The sequence below is a fragment of the Protopterus annectens genome, chromosome 5.part1 (genome assembly GCF_019279795.1).
Source record: "Protopterus annectens isolate FY-2018-M chromosome 5.part1, PAN1.0, whole genome shotgun sequence".
NCBI classification, from domain to species: domain Eukaryota; kingdom Metazoa; phylum Chordata; order Ceratodontiformes; family Protopteridae; genus Protopterus; species Protopterus annectens.
This window is the reverse complement of record NC_056736.1, coordinates 637,717,634-637,741,283: the sequence shown is the minus strand read 5'-3', so window position 1 is coordinate 637,741,283 and position 23,650 is coordinate 637,717,634. Positions and strand designations below refer to the sequence as shown.

Below are 23,650 nucleotides of genomic sequence, written 5' to 3'. Positions count from 1 at the left end.
TTCACTGTTGCAGTCATTACATTTGGGTAGAATCCTAAAGCTATGGTTGGGAGGCTGGAGTTAAACAGCATTAGGTGCGGCTATAAGGCCCTGCAGAACTGCAGTGGCAAAGCCTGCCCTGGACTTAAGGGTAGACAGACAAATGATAATGCTTTGTAAAGGTGTGAACAGAACTCCAAGTAGCAGCCTCTAGAATATCTTTGGCTGGAACTCCTCAGAGAAAGGCTGCTGAAGTAGCTGCAGCTCTGGTGGAATGAGACCTAATGCCCTTGGGCACAGGTTTACCATGGTGTAAGTAGCAGAAAAGGATGCAGTAGCTTATCCACTTTTAAATTGTCTGCTTTGAAATAGCCTTGCCTTCTGATCCTGCAGCATATGTCACTAGTAATTGCTCAGTTTTTCTTAGAGCTTTAGTCCTGCTCAAGTAGAATCTTAGCTGTCTGTGTACGTCCAAGGAATGCAGAATTCTCTACCCCTTGTTCTGCAGATTTGGATAAAAGGTTGGCAGATGAATTGTTTGGTTAAGAGCCACACTGGAAACCACCTTAGGCATAAATGTAGGATTTGTCCTCAGAGACACTTTGTCTGGGTAAAATATGAGAAAAGGCTCTACAGCCATGAGGGCCTGTAGCTCTGAAACTCTTCTTGCTGAAGTAATTGCTAATAGCAGAGCTGTTTTCCATGCTAAGAACTTTATATCAGCAGTAGCAGCTGGTTCAAATGGAGGCAGGGTGAGCTTTTCCAATACATACCTGAGGTCCCATGCAGGTAATGGTGATGGTGATCTTCTAGGAGGCCTTAAATTTTTGGCTCCTCTAAGATACTGCTTTAGTAAAGGATGAGAAAACATTGGTGGCTCTGTATTGTAATGAGCCGAAATGACAAGAGGCATGGATTTTAATTGATGAGAAAGATAGGCCTTTATCAAGCATCTCAGTTAAGTATTGTAATATCTGAGGAATATTTGGTTCTGTTGTATCAGTTCCTTGTGCTTGATTCCAAGCACAGAATCTCTTCTATTTATCAGCATAAGATTTTCTAGTACTAGGCCTTCTGGCTTCCAAAATGACATCCATTACAGCTTTACTGAGAGGAGTTGTTTGTATAACTACATGATCAGCCATGCCGCCAGGTTCAGTGTCTGGAGTTGATTGTGCAGGATCTGACTGTTTTGCTGGGACAGTAGTTGAGGTCTTTGAGGTAAGGTCCAAGCTGGGTATTGAGACAAGTTCCTTAGGACTGGGTACCAGTATTGGCGGGGCCAGTCCGGGGCAATTAATATCATCCTTGGTTTCTCTTGTCTGACTTTTAGGAGGACCTTGGGAAGAAGAGGCAGAGGAGGAAAGGCGTAAACTGATAGGTTTTTCCAACTGAAGGATAGGGCGTCCACTTTCCATGCTTGTCTGTGATAAGTCCTTGTGCAGAATCTTTTCAATTGATAATTTTGAGGAGAGGCAAACAGATCTATGTCTGGGCTCCCCCATTTCTCTGTTATCATGCTGAAGACTTGTGGATTTAGTTTCAACTCGTGAGGGTCCATAAGGTTTCTGCTTAAATCATCTGCCAGAGTATTTTGCTTTCCTGGCAGGAATTGAGCTTGAAGATGTATTTGGTAGGTCAAAGCTGTGTCCCACAGTGCCATGGCTAATCTGCAAAGGGGGTATGAGTGTGTGCCCCCTTGCTTGTTTATGTACCACATGACCATGGTGTTGTCCGTCTTTATCTGTAGTTGTCCTGGATGAAGTAAGTCCTTGAAGGCTGTTAGGGCATTTTGAACAACTAGCATCTCTTTCTGGTTGATATATAGATGCATTTGTTTTGGGGTCCATATGCCCGGAATGCATCTTCCTGCTATGTGGCCCCCCCCAGGCATAATCTGATGCGTCTGTTGTTAAGGTTCGGCTGGCAGGGGGTAGAGTGAAGGCTTGTCCCATGTTTTGGTGACATGCCTTTGCCCACCATAGAAATTCCTGTTGTAGGTAGGATATGAGAGGAATCATTGTTTCCAGACTGTGAGAATGTTGACTCCATAAACTTTTTAGGTACCACTGAAGTTTCATCATATGCAGTCTTGCATATGGAATCAGTAGGATGCAGGATGCCATGAAGCCCAAAGCCTGCAGAATTTGTCTTGCAGATAACTGGGTTTTTGTTGCCTTCAGTTTGAAGTAAGTAGTCAGTTGCCTTTGCTTGTCTGGCGTGAGGTAAGCCATCTGGGCAGTTGTATTCAAGCTTGCACCTAGGAATGTTATCTTTTGAGAGGGTACCAGTTGTGATTTCTTTTTGTTTATCGTGTACCCTAGGCATGTTAGAAGCCTTTTCACAAATGCCAGGTGTTGAAGAAGAATGTCCTTGCTCTCTGCTTGAATGAGACAGTCATCCAAGTAAGGGTATATTGTATACTTTTTTGTCTGCAAAATGCAATTACTGGTGCCAGACACATTGTGAAGACCCTGGACGCAGTAGATAAGCCAAAGGGCAGTGCACAGAATTGGTAATGCATTAAGCCAGCCTTGAATCTGAGGTATCTTTTGCACGATTGTCTTATTGGGACATGCAGATATGCCTCTTTTAGGTCTAATGTCACCAGCCAAGCATTCTTGCCCAGCATGGGCAGAAGCTGCTGCAAAGTCAGCATTTTGAATTTTGGAATGTCCAGGTATGTGTTCAAAATTGATAAATCCAGTATTGGCCGCCAGGCTTTGTCCTTTCTGGGTACCAAGAACAGTCTTGAGTAAAAACCTTGTCCTTTTTCCTGTTGTGGTACTGGTTGAATGGCCTCCATATCCATGAGGGACATAACCTGTTTCTGTGCCTCTGCCCATTGATTTTTGGGCAGATCTGGCCAACTGTCTGCCATTGGCAGAGTGTGGAAATGGAATCTGTATCCCTGTGATACTATGTTTAGTACCCACTTGTCCTGGGTTATTAACTGCCAATTTTGAGCAAAAAGTGTTAATTTTCCCCCTAAGGGTGCTGCCAAAAGATAAGTGCTTGGTGTAGGCAGAGGGAAGTCATTGGGACTGTTTTCTGTAGGTTTGCGCTTTATTTCCTCCTGATTTGGAGATAGATGCGCCCCATTGCTTTGACCTGTATGAATCTTGCGCCTGGTATCTGGAACCCTTTGGGCGTCTGGATTTGCCCCTTTGAGCTCTGTCTGACACAGGAAAGGACCAATTTTGTGTAGGCCAGTGTCTACTGAATCTTGGTGGCTGCACTTGTAAGAAGTCTTTAACAGTTTGCATAGACTTTGCTTTGTCTTCCATTTTCTTTAAGACCTCTTCTGCCTTAATACCAAACAGAGTATCATGCTGTAAAGGTGCATCTAGCAATTTAGCTTTAACATGATCAGGCAAATTTTGTTCCTTTAGCCAGGCTTGCCTCCTAATCACAGATCCAGTAACTGCGGCCCTGCAAGAGGCCTCTAAGGAGTCAAAACCACATTGCAAAGTATGCTTTCCAACCTGTTCAGCTGCATGCAATAATTCTTGCAATTCTTTATTTTCTGCACATTCAGAAATCAACATCATTTTCTGTTTCAGCAATCCCATAACATGTTGTTGATACTTAAGCATATGAAATTGACAGTTTAATGCACTAACTGCCAAGGTTGCAGATGTATAAACCTTTTTTCCCCATCTGTCCAGTGCCCTTGAATCTCTGTCAGAGGGGGTAGGATTTTTTGCTGTTGAGGCCTTAACACCCTTTGGACCCAGTGAAATAGTTTCAGGATCAGCAGCAGGGTTTCTAAATAAAAATTTATGTGAGTCAGGGACCCTGTAATATCTGTCAGGCTTACTGGGAGCCAAAGGTAAGGAGTCAGGGGTCAAGCTGAAGTCTGAAAACACATCATCCACAATGTCTAAAACAGGGGGAATGGCCAAAGGCCTGTGCTGAGGGAGAAGAAGGAAATCCCTGAGCCTCTTTTTTGATTCTGAGAAGTCTTGACTCTCCCAGTGAAAATTCTCCCTCAAAGTATGCAAGGTTTCCCCAAATTAATAATCCTCAGGAGGAGAAGCAGATGGTATAGACTCCTCTGCATCAGAATCCTCATAGGGAGGTATAGATAATTCCTGATCAGAAGAGGAATCAGAAGAAATAGAAACGTGATCTGAAGATTCATAATCAGTGTCTTGCCTATATCTGGAGGGGGATGGGTACCCCTGATCAAGGTAATAAGGTCTTCAGCCATTTTGATCATCTGTTTTTTAGACATAGAGGCCTGTACAAATGGCTCATGCGTCATTTTTTTTACTTTTAGAAGTTGCTTTTGGCTTTGGTTTTGCAGCTGTCGTCTGTTTGATATACAAATGTTGAGGTCTGAATACACCCTCAGAAGCCGGTGCCTGTTCAGCGGCTCCGGACCCATCCGAGGGAGATACATCCATCGGTCCAATACCTTGAGTATCTTGCGGCATGCTGGACTCCACATGGGTGGCGGTAGAGGCCTGCGACTCGAAAGTAGTGGGTATCAGGGGCTGCAAAAGCGCCTCACTGAGTACCGGCGAACCGGCAGCTGGCTTAGGAGAAACTTTGTCGTCGGTTTTGGATCTAGACTGCCTTTCTCTGTCCTTCTCTTTGCGTTTTTTATGTACTCCGGTAGTCGGATTGCTATCCGACGACATTTCTGGGTAGTTAAATCTGTTTCCAAAATACTTTGAGGCAAAAATATACCGACGCTTAATAGTGCGTTGGTTAAATCTAGCACAAAACCGACGGCCAGGCACGTTGTGATCAGGGCCTAGGCAAGGAATACAGTATGAATGGAAATCCTTATGATGTATTTGCTTCCTACAAGTAATACAATTATTAACTTTTTCTGACATTGGAATGGAGCAAGAAAAAAGTTTCCCCAATGGGGTACTTAGCTTTAGTGAAGACTTCGGTTCTGAAACTCAAACTCGAATATTTCAGTAGTCGGCCGACTGGCACTTGCGAAATGCTTCTGCTTCGGGCACTGCGCGGCAAGAAAGACTAAAGAAAATGGTGTCGGCTGCATGTTTTATACCCCGGACGACCTGACGTCATGGAAGAGGAGACAGCAACCGATGCAGGACCCAAGACTTTGGAATTCAGGCCGACTGAGGGCAACCTGCCAGCAGATTACCCAAATGTAATGACTGCAACAGTGAAACACAAAGAACATATACCATCCTTGTTCTGTTTGTGCATCGGATAGAATCTGCAAGAATTCTGTTGTATCTTGTATTCTTGCTCGGACATGTTTTAACAAAGGTCGTAGATATTTAGTTAGAAAGACTGACAAGTACTCCGTGAGGGAACCCGTCCCTGAGACAATAGGTCTACCTGGTGGATCCGATAAAGATTTATGAATCTTTGGTAGTAAATAAAAGTATTGTCTACTGGGGTCCATCACCTTCAGATGTTCAGAGGTGGCTTTGGAAATAATGCCCTGTTATTTTTATACCCTACACAGATTTTTTTTTTTTTCCTCAGGTAGACACCAAATGCTACTATATATGTGATGGGAAAGACAGAGGTAACTGGGAATATGTTTTTCAGGAGTGTAACAGGTTGGCGGATTTTATAAAATTCCTAACACAGTACTTTGTCAGAAACGTTGGGGGAGCAAATGGGAAATGATTATTTTGAGGTAGGATACAGGATATGAACCGCCTAAACATAGTAGGGTCTGACCATATTTAATCTACTGTCTGCCAAAAAAGCAATTACTAGAAAATCAAAATCTAAGCCAACTATAACTGAAGTACTGAATATGGTAAATGTGACAAAAGGAGGTGAGATATTTAGAAAAGAAAAGAAGCAGATTACATCAAAATAAATGTAATTTGTGGAAATAATACAAGCAGAAAAATAATCAAGAGAATGAATGATGTTTAAGGGAAGGCAGGAACTGAGCAATTTATATAATGTTGGAGTGAGTTCTTACTGTTAGAAAGAAATGAGTGTAATATATGTGTGCCTATGTCTCAAGTGATAATTTAATGAAGGTTTTATAAAAAACAAAAGGTATAATGAGAGATAACTGTCATCAAGAATGGTGAAATAAACAAACCACAAGGATGCAGAAATCAAATGCCCACCAATAGGGGCATTTCATACTCTCTGCTCCCTTCTTGATCAGCATTGTTCTACTAATACTATCAAATGTTTTGTTTCCACTTCACAAAACCACACTGCTCCAGATCTACATCATTTGGCAACACCTTTGCCATTCTCTTAGCTAGTACAGACATAAATATGTTATAATCATGGTTTAAAATTGAAACTGGTTTAAAAAAAAATTGAAATTGGTCTATATGAAGCTGGGTCTGAAGGGTCTTTAACCTTTTCGGGTACGAAGAAATGGAAACTATTCGGTTTTTCAAGCTTTTCTTGATACCAAAAAGGAAACGAAAATGACTCAGTTAATAAAATAATTAGCATACCATAATCAAATACAAAACAGAAATGCACAAAACAGAAATGCACAAAATATTTCAGAAAGACATTTTTGTGGGCCCATCACATAAGTCAGTTTCTACATCCCTGACAGACTTTTATAACAAAGCCTACAATGTCACCTTATAGTTAGTGACTATTAGAACCAAAGTGAAGTCAGTGCGTCAAGTAACATTTGCCTCACAATTTGTCCTTCAGACTCTTCTGCCTGTCAGAAGGGAATGTGTAAGCACTGCTTCTATCACATACTAAATGACTTCCTGCTACACTGCACTTTCATTAGAGTGAGATGCAAACATAAACATAAGATAAAACATTACCGATTTCAGCATTTCCCACATGATAAGGCCAGCCTACCTGGGAATGCTAATGCCTGTTTCAGGAAAGCCGGTGAAAATTGCTGTGCATGTAAAAACATTTGACGATCTGGTATGTTTTAAGAAATCTGATTAAACATGGGATAAAATCTAATGCTTCTATGCCCTTAATTATAAATGAATAGTAACAGAATAAGGGACCATACCGTGTTTTTTTTCCAAGTGTCTATGTCGCAATACAGGGATCCTAAGTGAAAGGACAGCAGTGGTAGAGTTTTCAGTAGAACCTAGAACAGAAGCTGCTGTTAAAAAAAGGAATAATTAGTACAGCATACAACATACTGTATGACAGCTATAAGAATTGCCAAGAGAGACTGGATAAGCAATTCAAAAAGAAACAATGTAGGGATACATGTATGTCTCCTAAATATGCAACAAAGTCTAGAAGATTTAGGATCTTTGCCTGAAAGTGTTTACATAGGCATTTTATACCTCAAGTAGACTCCAAATAATTTTTCCTCAAACAGCAAATGTTGGAGGTGAAATGGGGAAGAAAGAGGTAACTGGGAACATATTTTCTGGGAATGTAATGAACTGCCAGACTTTAAAGATTCTGTGACATACTGGATGAGCAAGCTGGTGTAAATAAGGAAATTATTTTTTGAGCTATGATACAGAATCGGAATTGCTAGACATAGTAAGACCTTGCTGAGTGTAATTATGGTGGCTGCCAATAAAGCAATTATTACAAAATAGAAATCAAAGTCTAAACCAACTTTATTAGAAGTAGTGAAGACAATAACAGAGATAAAACAATTGGAACTGAGATCTTTAGAAAAGGGTAGGAGCAAAATACATAGGGAAAAAATTGGGAATTGTGGGAGGAATGAGGTTTAAAAGAAGGTAGGATTTGAATAAGCTATGTAATGTTTGACTGACAATGACTGGATAGATTATAATTGATGTTTACTACTGACGTTTACTACTACAATCATGTCAATATGATTTGTTTTCATTTATATAAATGTATGACTGTCTATATCATACATTATAATTTAATAAAGGTGGCTGTGGTGGTGCAGTGGTTAGCGTTGTCGCCTCACAGCAAGAGGCTCTCTAGTTCAATTCTCATCTGAGGTGCCTTCTGTGCAGAGTCTGCATGTCCTCCCTACAGTCATGTGGGTTTCCACTGGGTGTTCCGGTCATCTCCCACATTCCAAAGACATGCAGTAGGTGGACTGGATATTCTGTGCAAGTGATTGGTATGAATGAACCACCACAGCAGGGCTAGTCACCCTGTGTTGTAAACCTTGGCTCGAGATGGTGGTCACTGCTGAAGTGACACCCCGACTCCATGTGCAAAATGGGAAAGTGATTGAGGATGGATGGATGGAGGGGGCAACACTTTTTCTGCAGTTAAAGGGATTGTCACTATGGGGATATCGGAGAAGAGACAATCTTTTCCATTTATCCTTTCAAGCACAGTTGCTAGTGGGTATGGGTGAGTCTCAGACCAGCCAGCACAGGATGAGCCACTTTATGAAAAGCTGTACAGAATTCCAGCAAAACCATGCAATTCTCTTCTGGGGGAATCTCCTTTAAGATCAGCCAGTCCCACAATTGTTTTTTTTTTACTCTGCAACCCCTTATGGGGGAATCTTCTTTAAAATCTGCCAGTCCCACAGCTGACTTTTCTTACTCTGCAACTAAAAGCCTGCAACACAGGGCTTAAGAATCTTTCCACCTACATTACAATTCACACACACACACACACACACACACACACACACACACACACACACACACACACACACACAATACTACTCATCTGAAGGAACAAAAATTTCAGTCTCCTCCTGTACAGCATTTACTTCAGAGAAAACAAATATCATTACCCTCTACATTCGCGTAAAACAGAAAGTATTCAACTGATGTGCCATCAAAGGCAAAGTATAAAAAGTGAGTCACGTGTGTTTATCTTCCCCAGTGGCAAATCTAACAATAAAGAAGCAAAGGCTAAGATGTATTAAGCTGTCTGACAGCATTTCTCACGGTTAGGTTAAATCACAAATGAGCAGCAGTGCTACAGTATAAGTAGAGGTGCAGAAGCACACTAAAGTTGACAGTGCAGTCTAGAACTACTGAGTGGAAGCAATGGCAAAAGTGGCAAATACAAAAATTGGCAAAAAAACAGACTCCGCCCCCCCATGACAATGGCGTGGTTAGCATGAAGGCTAAATAAGGAGAATCAGCAGGATTCACTGATGCAAAAGAATGAAAGCAAGATGTCAATACTTAATGGCAGAAATACCCCCCCCCCCCAGTTAGTAAATAATTATTCTCCTACTTGTTTTTACGAAGCTCTATGGGTGACAGAGCAGTTCACATCTACAACAAAACACGTAATTAAACTTCTAAGACAGGGCAACTATGGGAAAGAGAGTGCATAAACATATCATGACAACAGCCAATTAAATGGAAGAAAATTAAGTGTTATGAGCAAAAACAAAAGAAGCTAGTGAAAAAACAAAAGGCAAGTTTACTCTCTTCTGACCTTAACCTTGCAAACTGAAAATTGTAATCAAGATGGTAAGAGACAAGTTGTTGCAAACAAACAGAAATTCTTTTGTAAAGTACGACAACAAAAGGAATGCTCAAAACCAGCACATTCTGAGAAGTACAAAATGAAAACATGAACCCTAAAAATAGTTATACAAAATAAACCCAGTATTACACATCAGTAGTAAATTGCTAACATCTTCTAGACCACATTGGTAAAGTTTTGTTTGATTACCTTACAGAAAAATTACAAAACCAAGATGAAATTATTTTCTTTTCTCTTTTTTTTTTGTGCAAAATCTTTTATTTCTTTTTTTATGAAAACATATGCAGTGAGCATAACAATAACTGACAGGTAGCAGTATCACCAGTGAATACATTGCTGATTAAAAAAACATAAAAGCAAAATAGTGAAAACTATTTACACATACGCCAAAAGTCCATCAAGATTAAACTATTTTCTAATCTGTTACTAAAGTAGTATAACATTGTGTGAATCTGTTGAGAATATGCTGTTACATGACACATAATTCAATAAAGCCTACACTGTGTACACGATATGTATTTAAGAACATTCCTACCACATTTTTTTGTGCTTTCTAGTCACTCAGAAAGATCACACTACGTGTACATGAAGTCTACACTTTGTAGTAACTTTTATGAACCCCTGTCAATATTTAAAGCTGGAAGAGTATCCCTAGGAAAACTAAAATTAGGAGGAAGAAGGTGTAAGTTATGTCTGTGCTGTATGTTTACTCAGAACGGTATACACTTAGTGTTAACTTAGTGCAGGTGGTACTGAATCTCAGGGCAAGTGAATGGGGAAAACATATATATATATATATATATATAATGCCTTACATAAAGTGTAGAACAAGACTCCTATCAACAAAAGCTAGGTCATAAAGACTAAATCAATAATGTCACCCTTGACAAACAGACACTGGGCCTGAAGCAAATTTCTACTGGGATTCCAAAATATGTTCGGGGTGAAGTGGATAAATCAGCATACAAGCAGAAGAATAATTCCACACAGTGTCAGATGCATACTGCTTCTATGGCTAGTAAAGTTAGGAAGAAGGGCTACTTAAGAATTACAGAAAATACATGCCATGCATACTTCCTGAAACAAACGTGGCAGAAAGCCAAGAAAAATATTTGCCATTGAAACACGTCAGCTTGGTAGAAAACCAAGATAAACATTTGCTTCTAATCTTTTTTAATGAAATCCAGCAGTTAAACTTCACAAATAAGGTACACACCTGGAAGACAGAGAAAATACTTTTTCCACAGCAAATGCATCAGAAAGTATATTGTGAAAGTTAATACATGTAGGTATGATGAACATCACAAAGATTTCACAAGAAGTCAAAGTCTCTAGCCAGAATGAAGCAAGAATAAGGAAATGCAGCAGTACCAAACATAACTATGAACACAGCAGTCATCTTAAAACCTGAAACATATATAATGCAAGTGCTCCTTCCAGGAAAGGGGGGGGGGGGGGCTCTACTGCTGCCAGGGCATCATATCCTGTCCATCTCTGAAACTTGGTTAAAACCCCATATAAAAGATTACGAAATAATAACACCCAACTATTCTACCATTAGAAAAGATAGAACCCACAAAAAAGGGGGAGGAGTAGCTCTCCTATACTTATCCTCCTTGTCAGTTACTCCCTATAACAAACCTACTCCCCGCTTCAATAATGCCAAATTACTCCTAACTCTAATAAACACAAGCACATATGTATAGCCTCCCTTTACATCCCCCCCCCCGGTGACAATATTTCTACACTCGAGGACATCCTCTCCTGGCTTTCTACCAACATTAGCAATGAAACAATAATTTTGGGAGACATGAATATCAACTGGTCCTCCATTCAGTCTCCCACAAACCCACTTAACATCAACCTCTATAATTTCTCACAGCTAATCAACTCCATAACTCGAACCTCAAAAAACCTCTCCAGTGGTAGTACCCTAGACTGGATTTTAGTCTCTCACCCCCATTATTTCTCTGACAGTGGCACCCTTCCCGATCCCCTTAGTGACCACTTACCCACATTCACACATCAACTTCCTTCACCCTTACACCTTACTCATAATTATATTACTACTCGCTACCAAAAAAAGTACAGTTTTGTACCTAGCATAAATGTAGATGTTCGAAGATCCACATTGCTGCAGTCCTTACATATGGGTAGTCCGCTGTCCTCGGTCGGCCCGAATACCAAAGTATTAGGCTGACGTCGGTCAAGGCGCTTAAAACTGACATCAGGACGTCAGGGTACAAAAGCGCATGACCGACGTCATTTCCTCAGTCTTTTCTTGCCCCAGATGTCAGAAGGCCCTAACAAGAAAGGCCAAAGCCAAAAACCAGCAAAACCTAAACAACCACCCGTGCACTAACCATATTTACACTATGTACAACACAAACCACACCACCACCTTCAACAACAGAGGGGAAGGCGGGAGGGTAAATTGGACTGCAGCAATGTGGATCTTCGAACATCTACATTTATGGTAGGTACAAAACTGTACTATGTTCTTCATCTCACATTGCTGCAGTCCTTACATATGGGTAGAATCCCAAAGCAGAGGTAAGGGAGGATGGCAAAACTATAAGGAATTAGGAGCTGCCAACATGCCTTGCAAAATTGCAGTTGCAAATCCAGCCCTAGATTTAGAGTGAAGTGGAAGGTGGTAATGCTTAGAGAAAGTATGCACTGAACTCCAAGTAGCTGCTTCCAAAATATCTTTAGTAGCCACCCCTTAAAAGGCTGTAGAAGTGGCAGTAGCCCTAGTGGAATGAGGCCTAATCCCAGCTGGAATCTCCTTACCATGATGGGAATAACAGAAGGCAATACAAAACCCAATCCACTTAGAAATAGTTTGTTTTGACACAGGTTTGCCCTGAGAACCCAAAGCAAAAGAAACAAACAACTGCTGAGACTGCCTGAACCCTTTAGTTCTGTTCAAATAATATCGCAACTGTCTGTGTATATCCAAAGTGTGCAAAATCCTTTCCCCTTTATTTTGGGGGTTTGCATAAAAAGTAGGCAAATGAATAGTTTGGTTTAAAGCCACACTAGAAACCACTTTAGGCATAAAAGAAGGGTTAGTACGCAAAGACACCCTGTCCTTGTGGAAAATTAAGAAAGGCTCAACTGCCATAAGGGCCTGTAATTCAGAAACCCTTCTCGCAGAGGTAATGGCCAACAAAAAAGCAGTCTTCCAAGATAAATATTTCAACTCTGCCGATGCTGCAGGCTCAAAAGGTTGTAGAGTGAGTTTCTCCAACACAAAATTGAGATCCCAAGCAGGAGTAGGAGCTCTACGTGGGGTCTTATATTTTTGCCCCTCTAAGGAATTGCTTAAACAAAGGCTGAGAAAATAATGGTGGGTCACAGTCATAGTGAGCAGAAATTGCTGCAGCATGAACCTTTATAGAGGAGAAGGACAAACCCTTGTCCAATAACTCAGTAAGGTATTGAAGCTAACACTTAAATTAGGTTTAGAAACATCAAAATCCTTTGCAGTACTCCAAAACAAAAATCTCCTCCATTTATCTGCGTAAACTTTCCTTGTACTAGGCCTTCTGGCCTCCAAAATAACATTCAAAACTTGTTGTGGAAGCTGAGACCCTCCAGGGTTTAAAACAGAATATGCCAGGCTGTCAGATGTAGAGAATGAAGTTTGACATTGAGTAAATGACTGTTCTCCTGAGACAGCAGGTGAGGAATCGAAGGCAAAGGCCATGGAGGCTCCTGTACCAGACTTCTCAGTAATGGGTACCAGTGCTGTCGAGGCCAATCTGGAGCTATTAAAATCATGTTTGGCTTGTCCTGTCTGACCTTCAGCAGTACCTTTGGGAGGAGAGGCAGAGGTGGAAAGGCATACACGTGAAGATTGCTCCAATTGAATGAGAGAGCATCCACTTTCCAAGCCGAGGGATGAAACCTTTTTGTGCAAAACTTTGGCAGCTGGTAATTCAGTGGAGAAGCGAACAGATCTATGTCTGGAGTTCCCCATAACACTGTCAATCTCTGAAATACATGAGGATCCAATTTCCACTCGTGGGGATCCATAATTTGTCTGCTCAACACATCTGCTAAGGAGTTCTGTGCTCCTGGCAGAAACCTTGCCTGAAGATTTAGCTGTACACTGAGAGCAGTCTCCCACAAAATCATTGCTTGTCTGCATAGAGGATAAGAATGCGTTCCCCCTTGCTTGTTGATGTACCACATGACAGTTGTGTTGTCTGTTTGAATCAACACCTGCCCTGGAAGAAGTAAATCCTTGAAAGCTATCAATGCAAATTGGACTGCTAACATCTCCTTCAAGTTGATATGTAGATGTTGAAGTCTGGCAGGCCACGTGTCTTGTATCCATCTTCCATTTAGATGAGCTCCCCAAGCTTTGTCTGAGGCATCTGTCGTTAAAATCTGACTCACCTCTGGCCGGGTCACAGAGAGTCCCTTGTTTAGGTGACATTCCTGAGCCCACCACAAAAATTCCTTTTGAATGCAAGGTATTATTTGAATGACAGTGTCCAAATCTTGGCAGTGCTGTGTCCATACATTCTTGAGATACCATTGTAGCTTCCTCATATGCAGTTTGGCATTGGGAAGTACCAGAATACAAGATGCCATGAACCCCAAGGCTTGAAGGACTGTCCTTGCAGTCAGCCTGGACTGATGAGACAACTGATGGAAGTAAAGAGAAAGATTCTTTTGTTTGTCCGGGGTCAAAAAGGCCATCTGGGATGCTGTATTCAGTCTCACACCCAGAAAGCACATGTCCTGAGAGGGTACTACACTGGACTTTATTTCGTTCACAGAATACCCCAGGCATCTTAACACTGCCATCACATACTGTAAATGATGAAGAAGTTCGTCCTTTCCTTGGGCCAGGATCGGGCAATCGTCCAAATAAGGATAAATTTGTATTCCTCTTAGCCTGAAAAAGCTACCACTGGAGCCAGAACCTTCGTGAACACTCTGGGCGCAGTAGATAAGCCAAAGGGCAATGCAGAGAACTGATAATGTGAAGTCCCAGCCCGAAAACGCAGATACTTCCTGCAACTGGGCCTGATAGGAACATGAAGGTAAGCCTCCTTGAGATCCAGGGTCACCATCCAGTGATCTTTTCCCAGCAGAGGTAAAAGCTGTTGTAACGTTAACATTTTGAACTTGGGAATGTCCAGATATGTGTTGAGGATGGATAAATCCAAAATTGGTCTCCACGTGTTTCCTTTCTTTGGTACTAGAAACAGGCGAGAATAAAATCCTAGGCCCACTTCTGGCAGAGGAACCGGTTGTATGGCCCCTATTTGAAGTAGTAGAGAAATTTGATTGCGAGCCTCTAGTCTTTGCTGAGGAGGAACGTCCGGCATGCCTTTGAAAGGAGGCAAGGTATGGAAATAAAACTTGTAACCCTGGTGTATGATATCCAATACCCATTTGTCCTGGGTAACCAACATCCAATTTTCCTTGAAGAGTGCTAACCTTCCTCCCAAAGGTGCTGCCAGGCAAGAAGGATCTGGCAGCTGCAAAGGTAGGTCATTGGGCCTGTTTACGAAAGGACTGGCCGCTGCCCTCACCGAAGATTGTGCAGGGAACTCCCTGTTCTAGGCCTGAAAGAACTCTGAGCTCTGCCCCTACCACGTCTAGATCTACCCCTAGACTGAGAATCATAAGAAGGATACGTCCACCCCTTAGCAGGCCAATTCCTACTAAACTTGGAGGCTGAACTTGCAAAAATCTTTAACAGTCTGCATAGACTTAGCCTTGTCTTCCATTTTCTTCAAGACTGACTCCACAGGTGAACCAAACAACACATCAGACTGCAAAGGAGCATCCAAAATCCTTGTCTTAACATGGTCAGATAAATTCTGATCCTTCAACCAGGCATGCCTGCGAAGAACTGAGCCAGTGGCAGCCACCCTAGACGAGGCCTGCACAGCATCAAAACCACACTGTAAAGAATGCTTACCCACCTGTTCAGAGACATGCACCAAATCTTGCAATTCTTTACACTCAATGCCTTCCGCCAGAGCATCCACCTTAGACTTCAACTGGGAAAGAAGAAAGTTTTGATATTTCAACATATGAAACTGGCAATTCAAAGCCCTCATAGCTAAGGTAGAAGATGTATAGACCTTTTTTCCCCATCTATCCAAAGCTCTGGCTTCTTTATCTAAAGGAACCGGATTTTTTACAATAGAGGCCTTGACACCCTTAGGTCCTTGACTAATAGTTTCTGGGTCCGCCCTAGGACTCTTATAAAGATATTTGTGAGCCTCAGGCACCCTGTAATACCTATCCGGCTTAACAGGAGCAGGCGGCAGAGAATCAGGATTAAGTGAAGCCTCTGCAAACACATCTTCCACAACATCCAGAACAGGGGGTATAGCCAAAGGCCTATGCTGGGGTAACAGCAGAAACTCCCTAAGCCTTTTCCTAGAATCAGAGAAGTCCTGACCTTCCCACTTAAAATGTTCCCAAATAGCATGAAGAGTCTCTGAAAAAGAAAAATCCCCTGGAGGAGAAGCAGAAGGAGTGGAATCATCTGCATCAGAATCAGAATAAGGAGAGTACTCCTGCAAGTCTTCAGCCGAAGACTCTGAAACATCCGAAGCCTGTTCAAAACTTCCCAACTCTGGCTCCACCCTAGGCCTCTTATCAGGAGGGGGCATAGAACCTCTAATCAGAGTAATCAAATCTTCTGCCATTTTAAGCATGTGCTTCTTAGGCACAGACCCTGCTGAACTAGGAGAGACCCCAACAGGAGCTAAAACTGGCCTGCCTCTGGGAGAAGCCTTGGAAACCGAAGGAGAAGGCCTAACCACCCTAGGAAGGGAGGGGAGTACAGTAACTTGAGAAGCCCCTTCGGCCTGACCTGCCTCCTGAGAGACTACTTCCTGCAAAATCAAAGTCTACCCCTAAGACTCCAGAGAAGTCTCCGTCGGAACCACCGGTTCCACTGAAGCCTCTAAAGAACCGGCGTCCGGAACGGACGACTCATCTTGCCTGGGTTTAACTGCTTTGTCTTTGCGCTTCTTTGCAGAAGCGGGCGCCGGAGAATCCGACGGCATATTATAATTGCACCGCTTCCCAAAGACCAGCCTAGCACAATCTAACCTTCGCTTAATAGTGCGTTTATTGAACCTAGCACAAAAGCGACACCCAACAACGTCGTGCTCAGGCCCCAAACAAGGAATATACAAAGAATGATAATCCCTATGCGGTATCTGTTTCCCACAAGAAATACAGTTATTCACTTTTTCTGACATCCGGTAAAATACTGAGGCAAGAAAAAACCAGAATAATCCCCAACGGGGTACTTAGCCAACTTGGATTCGGTCTGAAACTCCGAATTCGAAAAATTTCAGAACGCCGAACGGCACTTGCAACGCTGCTTCTGCATCGGACCATGCGGCAAAAAAGACTGAGGAAATGACGTCGGTCATGCGCTTTTGTACCCTGACGTCCTGATGTCAGTTTTAAGCGCCTTGACCGACGTCAGCCTAATACTTTGGTATTCGGGCCGACCGAGGACAGCGGACTACCCATATGTAAGGACTGCAGCAATGTGAGATGAAGAACATTTTCAACCCCATTACATTTTTTAACTTTCTAAAAGCAATAAACTGGAACACTCTAAAAACTCTACCTCTGGAAAATGCAGTTGCCCACTTGAACTCAACCTTCTTAAACCTCCTAGATCACCATGCTCCCATAAAGACAAAAAGAACAAAAATCAAAACTGCCCCTTGGCTAACCAAAAACACACTAGTAACCATGCGCCACAGAGATAAAGCTTGGGCACATTACCAGAAAAATAGGACTCCCCCACCCATAATGAATACAAAACACTTAGAAACAAAGTACAAAAGCTCATCATCACTGATCGACAGAATTACTTCTCCATACTCCAAAGCAACAATAAAACAAACCCTCAAAAATTCTGGAAAGGAATCTCCACCCTCCTTACTCCCACTCCCAGCAAAACAGATAACCCCAGCCCAGACCCTAATGCTCCAGACATAGATTTGGCTACACAATTTAACTCTTTTTTTTCATTGATTCTATTTCCCAACTAACCTCATCATTCTCTAACATCACCGGACCCTCCACTTCACCCCCATCCTCCTCTACCAACACTACATCCCCACTTCTGCTTCTCCTTTCATTTCTTCTCCATCACCTCCACCCTCAAATACCCCCTCTTCCCACTCTCCACCTTTCTCATTAAAACCTATACCCACATCTACCATAAAAAAACTCCTTCAGAAACTGAAGCCATGCTCTAATGCCCCCAATAACATTCCTTCATACTTTCTTAGCATAGCTGCCGAAGCCATTGCCTACCCCATCAGCATTCTAATCAACCACTCTAACCAAGAAAGTATAGTACCCCAAATTTGGAAAAATGCTTTTATCATATCTCTGCATAAAGGTAGCAACAATAACAATATCACTAATTTCCGTCCCATCACTATTCTGTCTCCCATCTCTAAACTCCTAGAAAAGTGTATCCATCTACAACTCCTACCACATCTCTTAGACAATCACCTACTAACTCCCACACAACATGGTTTTAGACCCTGTCACAGCACTATGACAGCCCTTCTTTCCTTCCTACAAACTGTGAATAAAGCCCGGGACTCTGGGCACATTATTTTTACCCTCCTACTTGACCTCTCTAAGGCCTTTGACACTATCTCTCACAATCTACTTCTAACTAAACTCTCTAAGCTTAACCTATCACCTTCCTCTTTGAACTTGTTCACCAGCTACTTATCCAACAGATATCAAGCAGTAAAATGGAAAAAGGCCACCTCCTCATTCCTTAACACCCCAACTGGAGTTCCCCCAGGGATCCATATTGAGTCCCCTCCTCTTCAATACATTTATAAATGACTTCAGCGACTCCATCCCTTTCACAAATATTTATTTTATTTATTTATTTATTGACATTTGTTAACCGGGTTTGTCCAACTGGGCTTGTGGCCCATTTTCAGTGGAGACCCGAGGAGAAAAGCTCCCATTTTAAAATTTTAAAACAAGTACAATTTTAAACAATATTGATAAAATAGCAGTTATAGCAAAACGATTCACATATGTTGGGTTACATACATAAAGTTAAAGTTGCATTAAAAAGAAGCTAAGTAACAATTTTACATTGATATAGTTCAATAGTTCAACAATAAACATTTTTTGTTTGTATAAAATTGTGCGAATGCATAGTAGACACATTGGAGAGAGAGGTGTAATGAGGTACTAAGTATGGTCCTTTTGAGGGTACATAAAGGGAAGGAAGACTAGGTAGGGTCATGGCAACGGCAGGTTCTGGAATTGAGAAAATAAGCTTTTAGTTCATTTTTAAAGTGTGAGGTGTGGGAGATTGAACGTAAGTCAAGGGGAAGTTTGTTCCAAGCATGGGAAAGGGAGTGTTTGTAGAGTAGTTTGCCTACTTACCTTTTTGGGTGGTAGATATCAAGTAATTGTTGGTTAGAAGTACGGAGGGTCCGGGATGGGATGTAGATTGAGACTAAGGAAGATAGAGATGGACAGAAGGAGGGTTTATAAAGAATATAGTGTAGCATATGAAACTGATAAGATAGCAGAAACTGGAGAAGTTCAAGCCATTGAAGAGAGTTTAAAGAAATGCAGTGGTGTGAGTTGTATGGAGAGTTAGTAATGAATCTGGCTATTTTATGGTATGTCTGTTGCAATTTGTTTAGAGTGGAGGCCTGGATATTGGTAAGAACTGGGGCGGCGTATAAGAGGGAGGGGAGGAGGAGTGCCTGGCCCAGGGTAAGTCTAGATTCAGGGGTTAGGAATTTTTTGTTCCGATATAGCAGACCTAGTTTCTGGGGTTTTTTCTTTATACACTGGAGTATGTGTAGGTTGAACAATTAGTTATGTACTCACCATAACGCTAGATGTATGTAGTCCATCTCGCCTCACATTCTTCACTTGTGGGTTCGGAGCCGAATGTCGGCTCCGACTCAGCCTATCTACTAGCTCGAAAGTCTTTGATTGGCTGGGCTAAGATGGTATCCCACAATACACTGCTCCACATCCCCAGATCTAGTTTGTTGCCAATAGAAAAATCATATCTATCGCCCAAACACACACACATACTCATGACAACGAGGTCCAACAAATTGTCCAAAGGGACTAGTGACATGAGGTATACCAGGGGATCCTTCAAATCCTCCAGGCGTGGGGGACGGTGGGTAATGAAGAATGTGAGGCGAGATGGACTACATACATCTAGCGTTATGGTGAGTACATAACTAATTGATGTTATGTAGTCCTATCTCGCCTACATTCTTCACTTGTGGGACAGCGTCCCTAGCACCTACATCCTGGTTGGCTCAATGGAAAATACTCCTGAGTACTGTGGAGCCAAAAGATGACCTGCCCCTGGACACCACATCCAATTTGTAATGGGAAACAAACGTATGAGGAGAAGCCCATGTTGCAGTCGCACATATATCATCCATAGATAACCTAGCCTGAAAGGCCGTGGAAGTGGAAACTGCTCTGGTAGAGTGTGCTCTGACTGGAAAAGGCAGGCTCTTTCCCCCTGCCTGGTAAATAAAGGAGATGCAACCAGCTAGCCACCTAGAAATGGTGACTCTGGAGACCGCAGACCCCAAGCGATTTTCCGAGAACTAAACGAAGAGCTGGTCTGACTTCCGACATTCTTTAGTCCTGTATAGATAAAAGCGTAGTTGCCTATGAACATCCAACAGGTGAAACTGGTACTCTGCCTTATTAGAGAAGTTGGGGAAGAAAACCGGCAGCTCAATGGACTGATTAATATTAGATAAGGAAGCCACCTTGGGAAGAAAGGACAGGTTTGGTCTGAGAGAGACCCTATCTTTATGGAATATCAAATATGGGGCTTGACTGATAGGGCCTGGAGTTCTGATACTCTTCTGGCCGATGTAATAGTTATCAGAAAAGCAGATTTCCATGTAAGGAATTTTAAATCGCAGGAAGCCACGGGCTCAAATGGTGGGAGAGTGAGGGCCTGCAGAACAAAATTGAGGTCCCAGGGCATAACAGGCTGAGATACAGGGGGGCGAAAGAGAAGAGTACCTTTCATGAAAGCTCTACACAGCCTGTGTGCCATTAAGCTAGGTTCATAAGCCACATGGTAATTAGAAATAGCCGCTAGCTGAACTTTGATGGTGGTTGAGGCAGACCCTTGGTAGAATAAATGAGACAAAAATTCCAAAACAGAGTCAATGGGAGCCGTGTAGGGGTCAATACCTTTTGACTGGGCCCATATCGAAAACCTTTTCCACTTACTAGAGTAGACCTTCCTAGTGGACGGCTTATGAGAGGACAAAAGAATATGGGCTACATCAGGAGAAAAATCGTGACATCTGACTACGGATGGAAGTGGAGTAGCCAGGCGGTCAGCCAGGGTGTCTCCAGGGAAGAGTGGAGCTGTCCCGACATATGAGTCAGCAAGTCTGGATGATGGTCCAGAGTCCAAGGAGCATCCACGATGTAAGGGTGAAGGAAGGGGAACCATACTGTCGAGGCCAGTGTGGCGCGATCAGAATCAATCTGCTTCCCAAGGATAGCGCTTTCTGGATCACCCTCGAGATAAGGGGGAACGAAGGGAAAGCATATAGCAGACCCGAGGGCCAATTGTGCGCCAGAGCGTCCCTTGGAGATCCCCCCGGTGGGGGGATCAGCGAGAAGTAGTCGCTGCATTTCGCATTGAGAGGGCTGGCAAAAAGGTCGCAGCAAGGCTGACCCCACTGGCTGAATATGCTGTCCACCACCTGGCGGTTCAGGGACCACTCGTAGGGCATGAGGATCGCCCTGCTTAGCCTGTCTGCAATCACATTGGTTTCCCCCAGGATGTGCTTTGCCACCAAGGCCCGCTGGGAAGCTGTCGCCCAATTCCACACTCTCATGGCCTCCCTGAATAGTGGGTACGATCTGGTTCCTCCTTGTTTGTTGAGATACCACACTACTGACATATTGTCCGAGTGTATCGCAATAGTCCCTATGGGGAGAACATCTTGAAGCGCCTGCAACGCTAGGAGCACTGCCCTCATCTCCAGGACATTAATGTGCAAGTCTATCTCGTGCTCCTGCAACGTGCCTTGGACCATCCTGCCGAGATAATGCCCCCCCCCCCATCCTATCCGGGAGGCGTCCGTGGTCACTGTGGCTACCGGGTTGGGTGAAACAAAGGGTTTCCCTACATCTAAACTGTTGGTGCATAGCCACCAACTGAGGTCTTGCTTGCATTTGCCTGTGATTAAGATTGGATGGGATAGTGGTAGTCTTTGAAAGGACCACTGGGCGAATAGGAGCCACTGTAGGATCCTTATATGCAACCTCGCTAACAGTTCATGATAGGGAAAGACCTTGTCTGCCATGGGAGTCTGTCTTTCCCTCCCATCATCATGATCATGATAGTGGATGCCATTGTCCCGAGTAATTGAAGCACTAGTCTTGCCCTCACGCGTGTCAGAGGCATCATCATCCGAACCTGTCGTTGTAACCCTGTGATCCTTTCCATAGGTAGGAACGCTCTCAACCAAATAGTGTCCAACTCTGCTCCTATAAATAAGACACGCTGTGAGGGTAGCAAGGCAGATTTTTTCCAGTTTATTGTGATGCCTAACTGGTGATAAAGATCGATAACAGTATCTCTGTTTTGAAGAAGTAGATGCTTGGTGGGGGCGGATAGGAAACACCTGGAATCCTTGACGTCTAAAGTGAGCCGTCACCACTGCCATGCACTTGGTGAACACCCTGGGGGTTGTGGTGCCTGGTGCCCAGCCAGAAGCGTAGATGACATCTGGATGCTCTGTCCATTTTGACGTGGTAATAAGCATCCTTCAGGTCGACGGAGCACATCCATACTTCCTTTCCCAATAATGGGAGAATTGATTGTAGCGTGACCATCCGGAAGTTGGACTTGTGTACATAATGATTGAGTCGGCTGAGATCCAAAATGGGTCTCAGGTCCCCCATTCTTTTCGGCACCAAAAAGAATCTCGAGTAAGTCCCTACTCCGATCTGGTCTGGGGGGACTGGTTGGATGACTCCTTTTTCTAGCAGTTGAGAAACCTCTGTTGCTGCCTGACCCCTTTGACTGGGTGGAACGTCTGGGATCCTTTTGACGGGAGGAGGTGTGGAGTGAAATGGGATGGTGTAACCTCTGGCGATTATCCCTAATACCCATTTGTCCTGGGTGATGTTGACCCAGGCTTCCGGATACTGGGAAATTTGACCCCCGACTGGCTCCGGAGAAGCACAGCCAGGCACACCCTCAGGAATGAGAGTATGGGGAACCGCGGAAGAAATCACGGTCCCCCGAATTGCGGGGGCCCCCTCTGCCTCTGGGGCGACATCTCCCTGAATACGACACCCCCCCTGCCTCGGGGGGGGGGTCTCACCCTGTGCGGTAGGAAAGGACCTTTGCGATTTTTTGAACCACATCTTTCCCCCTCGCTGAGCCTTGGAATAAGGCCTCGATGGGAGGGAAAAACAGACTCCCATGGCAGACAAGGCCTTTCCCTCTTGCTCGCACCTGGTGAGCGTGTCTTTGACTTTGGTCCCAAACAAGGAGGAACTATCGAAGGGGGCATCAGTAAAGGAAGACTTAAAGGCCTCTGCAAAATGACACAGGCATAGCCAGGCTTGCCTCCTGAGGGCCACCCCTGAACTAGCCACCCTACTAGCTCCCTCGGCCGCATACGAAATCAGTCGCATGGACGAGTTAGCAATGGAGTTGAAGGTAGAGAGCTGAGCATTGACCGTTTGAGTCAAAGCCTCAGGTACATTACCCGTTAGAGTATCTCCTAACTCCTTAAGGAGATCTCTCTGGAGCCGCGTGAAATGAGACAAATAATTCAGGGACCGCAAGGTAATGGTCGCTGAAGACAGTGTACACTTCCCGTACCGATCCATCGTCCTAGACTCCTTGTTAGGGGGATGGACCAAAGAGGAAGACTCAGCAACTTCCTTCTGTGTGGCAGCTGCCACCACCATAGCATCTACCGGGACTCCCTTTGTCAAAAATTCTTTCCCTTGGGGAGCAGACAAAAATCTGTTGGGGCGTCTAGGAACTGGCTCCATGGAGTCAGGAGTCTCCCACACCCTTCGACAAATAAGGTCCAGGAGCTCATCGAAGGGTGGAGATACCCAGGAGGCAGAGGGCTGGGTGCCAAAGGCCTTAAGGAATACTGACTCCTCCTCGGAGGGGGTTTTGGAAGGTCAGTCTCCTCTTTGTTTCAAAATCTCCAGGATATCGGAGGACGAAACATCCTCAGAGGAAGACTTAGGGGACCCCTCCGACTCC

At 43.5% G+C, this 23,650-nt stretch overlaps 1 protein-coding gene across 8 annotated transcripts in view; it reads right to left on the bottom strand.

The window, feature by feature from the left end:
* SLC7A1 (solute carrier family 7 member 1) overlaps nt 1-23,650 on the bottom strand; it is a 1,877,700-nt gene that overhangs the window by 1,589,408 nt on the left and 264,642 nt on the right. The window contains exon 4 of one of the 8 annotated variants that reach the window (XM_044073257.1): nt 6,947-7,027. The exons of the other annotated variants lie outside the window; for them this stretch is intronic. The gene's annotated coding sequence lies outside the window, so the exon portion shown is untranslated. The remainder of the gene's footprint in view (nt 1-6,946; nt 7,028-23,650) is intronic. 8 annotated transcript variants of the gene reach the window in all.